Genomic DNA, 10,570 nt, shown 5'->3' with positions numbered 1-10,570 from the left:
AACTGCCTGTTGTGGCTGTATGTCTGTCACGTGATATCCGATCTCGCATGAAGTAGGAGTATGGGTCTGTGTCTGTCTGTCTGTCTGTCTGTCTGTCTGTCTGTCTGTCTGTCTGTCTGTCTGTGTCTTCGTTACCACTTTGATTTCCGATCCTTAAATATCTGCATATTTGTCTGTGTGTCTGTCAGTACTATGATTCCCGAAAAGCAAGGAAACCAAACAGGGAAAATGCCAAATATTACCGAAAAGTAAGGAAAGAAAAAATAGGAAAATACCCGGTTTGATTAAGTCATCCTGGAGGTGTTACAGGCACAGCAAAATTACAGTGATGGGGTGACTGTATCGTGGTTGTCTGGCGTGTTTTGTAGTGTGTGGCCTGAGGGGGTGTGTGGTGGTGTGATGGTGAGACTTTGCGTTGGGGAAATGGTTGGTGGGAGGGTGTGGTGGAAGAGAAGACACAGAGAGCAGAGATAGATAAGAGACTCGTCAGCACAAGAGGCACAGCGCAGGGACTTGGCGAGTCATCCACCTTGTAATGAAAGCTTCTGGCCAATCTGTCGTAGGTGGAGCTTCATCATCAGGGCCCCGCGGTCACTATCTCTACCCTGGAGTCTCACAGCTTACTTACAGCTTACTCACAGCTTACTAAACAACATTGTGGCTTAATTAAGACAACGCAGTCACTAAACGCTACACTGTTAAGGTAAACGTTGAGGTTAGTTTGGTTTTATGTTTGAGTTGTTACCCCGAGGGAGAGAGCCAGGTGTGTTGTAATGCTTCAGGATCCAGTTGTCTCACCTGTTCAGGTAAGTGGTCAGTGATGAGTGGAAAGCGACCAGGGTGAGAGTGGACTTCCTGGACTGGTTCTATCTCCCGGGTGACTGGTCTAATGAGCCATACCTGTAATGACCCTCTACCTGGTCTAACTAAACCTAACCTAACCCCCCAACCTTCTACAGTAGCGCCGTGGTGTCAAGCCAGACGGGTCCTCTGCTATAAATCCCACTGAGGAACTTTCTTCATGCATTACCATACAGTACTGAAGAACACCCTCACTCTACCACCACGACCTCCTGTAACAACAATCCACCACCACTACAACCCCCCACCACTACAACAACAACAATCCACCACCACTACAACAACAACCCCCACCACTACAACAACAACAATCCACCACCGCTACAACAACAACAATCCACCACCGCTACAACAACAACAATCCACCACCGCTACAACAACAACAATTCCCACCACCGCTACAACAACAACAATCACCACCGCTACAACAACAACAATCACCACCACTACAACAACAACAATCACCACCGCTACAACAACAACAATCACCACCACTACAACAACAACAATCCACACCACTACAACCCCCCACCACCACAACAACAACAATCCACCACCACTACAACAACAACCCCCACCACTACAACAACAACAATCACCACCACTACAACAACAACCCCACCACTACAACAACAACAATCACCACCACTACAACAACAACCCCCACCACTACAACAACAACAATCCACCACCACTACAACAACAACAATCACCACCGCTACAACAACAACAATCACACCACTACAACAACAACAATCCACCACCACTACAACAACAACCCCCACCACTACAACAACAACAATCCACCACCACTACAACAACAACCCCACCACTACAACAACAACAATCCACCACCACTACAACAACAACCCCCACCACTACAACAACAACAATCACCACCGCTACAACAACAACAAATCACCACCACTACAACAACAACAATCCACCACCGCTACAACAACAACAATCCACCACCACTACAACAACAACAATCCACCACCACTACAACCCCCACCACTACAACAACAACAATCACCACACTACAACAACAACAATCCACCACCACTACAACCCCCACCACTACAACAACAACAACAATCCACCACCGCTACAACAACAACAATCCACCACCACCACAACAACAACAATCCACCACCACTACAACAACAACCCCACCACCACAACAACAACAATCCACCACCACTACAACAACAACCCCCACCACTACAACAACAACAATCCACCACCACTACAACAACAACCCCACCACTACAACAACAACAATCCACCACCGCTACAACAGCACAACAATCCACCACCACTACAACAACAACAATCCACCACCGCTACAACAACAACAATCCACCACCACTACAACAACAACAATCCACCACCGCTACAACAACAACAATCCACCACCACTACAACAACAACAATCCACCACCACTACAACCCCCACCACTACAACAACAACAATTCACCACCACTACAACAACAACCCCACCACTCCAACAACAACAATCCACCACCACTACAACAACAACCCCACCACTACAACAACAATCCACCACCACTACAACAACAACCCCACCACTACAACAACAACAATCCACCACCACTACAACAACAACCCCCACCGCCACAACAACAACAATCCACCACCACTACAACAACAACAATCCACCACCGCTACAACAACAACCACCACCACTACAACAACAACAATCCACCACCACTACAACCCCACCACTACAACAACAACAATCCACCACCACTACAACAACAACCCCCCACCACCACACAACAACAACCCCCACCGCTACAACAACAACAATCCACCACCACTACAACAACAACAATCCACCACCTACAACAACAACAATCCACCACCACTACAACAACAATCCACCACCACTACAACAACAACAACAACCACCACCGCTACAACAACAACAATCCACCACCGCTACAACAACAACAATCCACCACCGCTACAACAACAATAATCCACCACCACTACAACAACAATCCACCACCACTACAACAACAACAATCCACCACCGCTACAACAACAACAATCCACCACCACTACAACAACAACAATCCACCACCACTACAGCAACAACAATCCACCACCGCTACAACAACAACAATCCACCACCTACAACAACAACAATCCACCACCGCTACAACAACAACAATCCCCACCGCTACAACAACAACAATCCACCACCGCCACAACAACAACAATCCACCACCACTACAACAACAACAATCCACCATCACTACAACAACAACAATCCACCACCACTATAACAACAAATAACCACCACCGCTACAACAACAATCCACCACCGCTAACAACAACAACAATCCACCACCGCTACAACAACAATCCACCACCGCTACAACAATCCACCACCACTACAACAACAATCCACCACCACTACAACAACAATCCACCACCACTACAACAACAATCCACCACCGCTACAACAACAATCCACCACCACTACAACAGCAATCCACCACCATTACAACAACAATCCACCACCACTACAACAACAATCACCACCACCACTACAACAACAACAATCCACCACCGCTACAACAGCAATCCACCACTACAACAGCAATCCACCACCACTACAACAACAACAACACACCACTACAACCCAACACCACCACAGCAACAATCGACCACCACAACAAGTCATCAGGTGGGGGAGGTCACGGGGCGGCTTTTGTTTGTTTGTAACTTGTTTTTGTCTACAATTGCATTTGAGGTGAGAGGGAGAGGTGAGAGGGAGGGATGAGAGGGAGAGGTGAGAGGGAGAGGTGAGAGGGAGGATGGAGAGTCATGGTGTAGGGAGGATGAACAGGAGAGAGGGTGAACGGGAAGGAAGAGCAGCAGGGAAGGAGGGTGGAATGGTAGGTGGGAGAAAGGGTGGTGGAGGGAAGGAAGGGAGGAGAAAGGGTGGAGGGGAAGGAGGAGAGAGATAGGGTGGAGTGGAGAGAGGGTGAGTGGAGGGATGGTGAGTGGAGGGAAGGTGGAGGGGCGTTGTACCTGGACGGCTAATAACACCTAATTTGTGGTGGTTGTGACAATTAAAGACAATTACCTATCCCGTACGGCGGAGTGGACCCTGCCTGAACCTGAGCTAGCTTTATTTACGAGACCAGGTCATTATCTCTCTCTCTCTCTCTCTCCTTCTGTCTCCTCCCACGTAGCAGCGTGAGGTGTCTGTCTGTTGGTCATTGTTGTCATCTCGGCTCATCAGGTAAGGAAGCTCGAACCCCTGGCCTCTGACGTGTTAAATGACGGCTTGACACGGCTTAACCTATCCTTAACCTCTTGAGTGCGGTGACTTGACTCTCTCAGTAAGGTAATTTTACCACTTGAGTACGGTGACCTCACCCCCTTGAGTGCGGTGACCTTACCCCCTTGAGTACGGTGACTTTTACCCCTTGAGTACGGTGACTTTTACCCCTTTGAGTACGGTGACTTGACCCCTTGAGTACGGTGAGTTAAGTCATCGTACTCAAGGGGTTAACATTGTACAGAAGGAGTTAACTGAGTACCATTACCGCCTTCAACTGCTATGTTATAACCGCTAGACTAAAGTTAGGAATCCAATACCTCATGTAGTTTGACTGTTGTGAACACTGCTAATTATAAAGCGTGTGGCCAGTGACTCATATATATGTGAATAAGTCAACTTCTTTGTACAGAATTAAACAAATAATATCCTGGAAATACTCTGTAATATCCAGTACCGCATTATCCTGACCTCTGAGGACTGTTATACACACCCTTTGTGGCCTCGACTCTGTAATCCTTTTGCGCTACCGCTCACAGGACGAGTATGGGATGCACAATAAACTTAAAAAATCTATTTAATTTCACCACACCCCACACTATACCTCCACACCACACTACACCACCACCACCACACTACGCACCACCACCACCACACTACGCACCACCACCACACACTACACACCACCACCACACTACACACCACCACCACACTACACACCACCACCACACCACACACCACCACCACACCACACACCACCACCACACTACACACCACCACACCGTCAGGAGGGCAACGTTCACCTGCCTAGCACTAAGTCATACAGGTGAAAGTCAGTGTAGGTATTGTTGTTGAGGCTACATCAGGTGTGGCACACTCCCACACCTGATGTTTACTTTTTACTCATGCACCTGTTGTTGATCCGGACAGATGCCTTGCCTCAAACACCTGTAGTTTACCAGAACACGTACTTGCACACCTGTAGTGTTTTGACACTTGATTCACTGTTACACCTTTAGTTAACTGGACACCTGTATTGACGAGACAACTTAATTTACCTGTAGAAATGTTGCAAGGACCTTAATTACCTGTAGTAGTGTTCTAATACGTGACCTTATTTATATAAACATGTTGCAAGACGTGACCTAAATTATATAAACGTGTTGCAAGACGTGACCTTAATTATATATACATGTTGCAAGACTTATCATTAATTATATAAACATGTTGCAAGACGTGACCTTAATTATATAAACATGTTGCAAGACTTATCCTTAATTATATAAACATGTTGCAAGACGTGACCTTAATTATACCAACATGTTGCAAGACGTGACCTTAAGTTGAAGTGACCAAGACAATAAAACATAACCTGGACATAAGAGGAACAGCTTCGTTAAGGGACTCTGACAGGAACCGGTTTTATTATTATTATCTATATATATGTTTAGGAAGGCGTGTTGCGGCCGGTTGAGGGGGTTAATGATAAAGGTGGGTGGTAATTATCCGGATAGAGTGATATTAACCGTAAATTTGAGAGGGAGAGAGAGAGCAAAAGAGAGAGAGAGAGAGAGAGAGAGAGAGAGAGAGAGAGAGAGAGAGAGAGAGAGAGAGAGAGAGAGTGTGTTTTATGTTGTTTACAGTATAAGATGTTGCTTTACTTGTTGTATATATGTACCTGTCCTTGTAGTTGTGCATGTATCTGTATCTGTACTTGTATCAGGACCTGTACGTGTTTCTGAATTCATAGTATTGTTGGAGACTCGTACAGTACGTGACTGAGTTATGTAGCGGTCGACAACCTCTTGCTTTCTCTGTGCTGAAAGACGGACGTAATGATAATAATAATAATAATGAGTGATAGTAGTAATAAATAAATAATAATAATAATAATAATAAGTGATAGTAGTAAATAATAATAATAATAATAATAATTCACGGTTTAATAGCAAAATACAACTGGCATAAGATGAAAATATACAACAGACACAGTGATACATTTATAACATAGTGACAAGGGGGAGGGAGCCGTTTAAACTAGAACTATTTGTGAAGTTACAATATAAAGATAACACAAGGAAGAAACACAAAAAATTTTCTACGAATTTTTAGATTTTTTTTACAGTGGTTGGGATGGAGAGGTCTTGTAGTGATCAGTATTACGAGGTTTTGGGCTGAATGTTGTTGTGGTGTTAAACAGTAATTCACGGACGAGGGATCTGAGGTGGGAGCAGGAGACGGTGACGAGGATGGTGTGTAGTAGTAGGTTCGTCCCAGACTGACAGATGAGGTTAGGGTGATGATCAGAGAGAGAGAGAGAGGTGTGTGTGTGTGTGTGTGTGTGTGTGTGTGTGTGTGTGTGTGTGTGTGTGTGTGTGTGTGTGTGTGTGTGTCCTTCACAGTTTCTTCCCTATCCTCTCTGAAACCTTACCCCCCTCTACCTCAATCTCCATTATCTCCATTTTCCTCTTCTCCTCCCTTCCCTCTCCTCCCGTCTCCCCTACCCCTCCCTCCTCCTCACCCCTCCTCCTCACCCCTGCCCCCCTCCCTCACCGCCCCCCTCTCCTCCTCACCGCCCCCCTCCACTGCCCCCCCTCTCCTCCCCCTCCCCCTCCTCACCGCCCCCCTCCTCACCGCCCCCCTCCCTCACTGCCCCCTCCCTCACTGCCCCCTCCTCACCGCCCCTCTCCCTCACCGCCCCCCTCCCTCCTCCCTCCTCCTCCTCCACCGCCCCTCCCTCACCGCCCCTCTCCCTCACCGCCCCCTCTCCTCACCTCCCCCTCTCCTCACCGTCCCCCTTCCCTCACCGCCCCTCCTCACCGCCCCCCTCACCGCCCCCTCTCCCTCACTGCCCCCTCCTCACCCTCCCCCCTCCCCTCACCTCCTCACTGCCCTCCTCACTGCCCCCTCTCCCTCACCTCTCCCCCTCTCCTCACCCTCCCCTCTCCTCCTCACCTCCCCTCCTGAAGACACAGAAGTGAGAGATTACAAGTTGATGATCACAGTTGTGTAGTCTGGGGGGCGCGCGTCGCAAACTGGGTAAAAGAGGCTTCTAGTAAGACCACTTAATCTGTCCCGGGCGTTATCACGGAAGGGGTGGGTGAGTGGGTTGGAGGGTGGGTTTTGGTGGTGGGTGGGTGTGGTTATAAGTGGTGGGTTTGGGTAGGTGTAGGACTGGTGGGTGGATGGCGTAAGAGTTTAGTGTATGTGGTGGGCGCGGGTCGGTTGATAGAAGAGTGGGTGGGTGGGTGAGCTATACCAAGTCCCAACAGTGAAATATACATTCATATACATACATTAATTGTTGCTGTATACTTTGCCATTATCCGCCATACTCACGCGGCCATAGTGGTGTATTTTTTGTATTTTTATGTATTTTATATATTTTTAGTGGTATTTTATTTTCAGTTATTATTTATTTTAGGTTATTTATATTGTATTGATGTTTGTTATACAGTAGTTGTATTTTGTATTTATTTTCAAGTATCGTATGTTAGTTTTAGTTGTATTGTATTAATTATTTTCATTTTGTATTTCATTTATTATTATGTAGTGACTGTAAGGATGGTGGGTGTCGGCTCTCACAGTCTTTTAACAGTTAATAGTCACAGGTTAATTGTTAAAGTTAAAAACCATTAACCGATATTTAACACTCCCGAACGTTAATAACAGTGTCAATGTTTAATTAAGATGTCAACAAAAGCCTCGATTCTTTTGTTTTTTCGAAGTTAACGTCGGTAATTAATGTAACATACACCTGTGTTACCTGTACCTGTGATAGTTAAATGATATACTTGGAGTATTATGAACTTTTGTTATTTAGTTGTTTTTACAGTTAAGGTGATGGAGTGTATGGCTGCTGTTGTTGTGGTGGTGGTGGTGGAGTGTGTGTGTGGTGGTGTTGAGGAGTGTGTTGTTGTGGTGGAGGAGTGAGTGTGGTAGTGTGTTGATGTGTTGCAGGGAGTGTGTGTGGTGGTGTGTTGATGTGTTGCGGGCGTGTGTGGTAGTGTGTTGATGTGTTGCAGGAGTGAGTGTGGTAGTGTGTTGATGTGTTGCAGGAGTGAGTGTGGTAGTGTGTTGATGTGTTGCAGGAGTGTGTGTGGTAGTGTGTTGATGTGTTGCAGGAGTGTGTGTGGTAGTGTGTTGATGTGTTGCAGTAGTGAGTGTGGTAGTGTGTTGATGTGTTGCAGGAGTGTGTGTGGCAATGTAGTTTTATCGTCACTAATACGAAGTTACCGCCATAGTTTACCGAGATCAGCTGAGTGAAGGTTTAGTCCGCTGCTGACCACTACCTGCTGGCTTACGACTCAACCAACAGTAATCTCATCTTTTACGTCCTCCTGCTGGGGTAGCTGAAGAGGCACTACATCTCTGTTCAGTCCATGTTAGGGGGGACACTTGTATAGGTTGTTTAGTCTTTGGTTTGTGTTGAGGACCATTGATGTTGAATTGATATCTGGTTTAGTTTTATGTTAAGACGACCATCGAGAAGACGTCAATGTCCACACGGTAAGATAGTTGGTGTAAGCTGAGGATGTGGTTGTGTGGTCCGAAGATTCTATTGGCTGGAGGGTTTAATTGGGAGCGGGCGGGGGGAAAATAGTGTCTTTCTTTTTGGCAAGAACCAGGATGTAATTGTTGAGAGAGGGGGGGGGGTGGACCTCCTCCTTGGGGGACCTCCTCCAGGATGTCCGTCTTTCAATAGAAGACAGAATTACCGGATCCCTGGAGCCCACAAGACACTGGTGGCCGGCGAGCACCGTCAATGGTTGTCATTACGTTGCCACAAGTCGTCGGGATTGGTTGGGAGACGACGACGAGTTTTTTAATCCAAAGAAATCCATTTCCTCCAAAGTTTTGTATCTTGTAATTATTTTTTTCTTCGTTTTTCTATAGTGTAGATTATTGCTATACGTTATATTACAGTGAAGGAATAGAACTCGTGTCACTTCATATCTCTCTAGACTTGACAACATATCAGAACCGCAAAGTGTCTCAGTGGAAGTTCTTATGGATAGCAATAACATTAATCAGCGAGGTAAGATAACTTCAGAAGATGAGAGAGATTACACCCACCTCCAGATATCTCGGTGGATTTCTTGGAGGATTTCCTTTTAACCGCGTTGAAGACGAGGGCTGGGTAAGAGCAGCTGAGCACGGACGAGTAGGTAGCCAGCGTCTGGGCTTTTAGCAAGACATACAAGAGTTTAAGTCTTAGTCGGCGCACCAGAAATGTCAAAGCTATCTCTCTCTAATTCACCTTCCTAGAATAATGGGTTTTACGCGATAGTCTCTACCGGAAATATTCAAAGTACAGTATCACTATAATTTATCTCTATACATTGGGTACTTTTTATCACCACTATGTACTGCAGCATAATACATTAACACCACTTCTTATTGCACCATACTATGTAACACCATAATGTACTGCACCATAATAGTATGTCTTAGCAATTACAGTAACATAATATACGGTACATAAAATGATATAAACGAGGTAATTAATGACTATAAAGGTATTTTGAAAGATATAAAGGTGTCAACGTTCTTCCCTGGGCTGACTGACAGACATACTAACAGAAATACCCACTGACAAATACACTCACTGACAGACACTCACTGACAGACACTCACTGACAGACGCTCACTGACAGACACTCACTGACAGACGCTCACTGACAGACACCCACTGACAGATGCACCCACTGACAGACACACTCACTGACAGACACACTCACTGACAGACACCCACTGACAGACACACTCACTGACAGATGCACCCACTGAGAACACACCCACTGACAGACACACCCGCTAACAGACGCACCCACTGACAGACACACCCAGACACACCCACTGACAGACACACCCACTGACAGACACACCCACTGACAGACACACCCACTGACAGACGCACCCACTGACAGACACACCCACTGACAGACACACCCACTGACAGACACACCCACTCACAAACACGTCAGTTACAATACCCTCACTTTAATGAGACACGGACACAAAACTGTATACATTTTCTGCCAGATGGGAAGACTGTGGTGTAGAGAGGGTGACGCATTGGCTGGGTGTAGCTGTAAGTACACACACACACACACACACACACACACACACACACACAGGAGAGCGGGGATAGGAAAAAGTCGGAAAAACGGCCGCAAGTTTGGCTGGTTCTCCGCAGGACAGCAGCTGGCCCAAGGCTCTACTGGACCCCAACGAGTTCAAACCATGAAATTGGTCCGTGATAAAATTACAAAGACGCCTATTGTTCCAGACCATTTTTTGTCGGTCGTCGGCTGGGTGAGACGGTCTTGGTCCCCTTATTGGTCTTTCTTCAGGGTGGTGGGCAGGTCTGGGTGTTGGTCTTAGTA

Source organism: Homarus americanus, unplaced genomic scaffold (genome assembly GCF_018991925.1).
Source record: "Homarus americanus isolate GMGI-L3 unplaced genomic scaffold, GMGI_Hamer_2.0 scaffold36820, whole genome shotgun sequence".
Taxonomy (NCBI): domain Eukaryota; kingdom Metazoa; phylum Arthropoda; class Malacostraca; order Decapoda; family Nephropidae; genus Homarus; species Homarus americanus.
The sequence above is the reverse complement of the archived record's forward strand: the minus strand, read 5'-3'. Positions refer to the sequence as shown.